This window comes from Cryptotermes secundus, unplaced genomic scaffold (assembly GCF_002891405.2).
Source record: "Cryptotermes secundus unplaced genomic scaffold, Csec_1.0 scaffold632, whole genome shotgun sequence".
Lineage (NCBI taxonomy): Eukaryota > Metazoa > Arthropoda > Insecta > Blattodea > Kalotermitidae > Cryptotermes > Cryptotermes secundus.
Window position 1 is genome coordinate 2,044,154 of NW_019738356.1, and position 770 is coordinate 2,044,923.

Genomic DNA, 770 nt, shown 5'->3' on the forward strand with positions numbered 1-770 from the left:
TCGGCCCAGAACATACGCTATCCTAACTGAGGAAATTTTGTGGTTCTCTTTCCTCTGTCCCTAAAGGCAAATGCCGGGAAAGTACCTTCATTAAGGCTGAGGCCAGACCGCACCATAGCTCAAGCGGTTAGTCGCTGGCTTCCCACCGCGGCGGCCCGGGTTCGATTCAGGGTCTGGTCAAGTGGGGTTTGTGGTGGACAAAGTGACACCCGGGCAGCTTTTCTCCGAGTACTTCTGTTTCCCCTGCCAGTCTTCATTCCACCAATTGCTCCACAATCACCCTCACCTATCATCTGGGGCAGGTACAATAGGACAGAAGTAGCCGCAGTACAAGGGACTTAGTCCCACCCCACTAGCAATAATAATAAAAAAAAGGGGCTGGGGCCACACAAGCGCACAAAATGAGTCCGTTGTAACGAACGTACTGACGTTGTTGAGGACACAGTTGCAGAATGCGGTGCGTAGTTTTTTTCTGCAATGGAGCCAGAAGAAAGCGTAGCATTCGCCTCTCTTGTTTATTTCTACAACGGACGCATTTTGTGCGCTCGTGTGGTCCCAGTCTAAGTCACTACATCTTCTCTTCAAATACTTCGTTAATTTGTCAGTTTACAATTATCGTAACAGTATCGTTTTATAATCTATTTATTGGCGGAATAGTTAAATAAACTACATAATAAAACAAACATAAAAATATTTTAATCTAATGGAACGGCATTGTGAATTGTATAAAGCATTTTATAGCTGATGACGTCATGTATTGGCAATGGCCA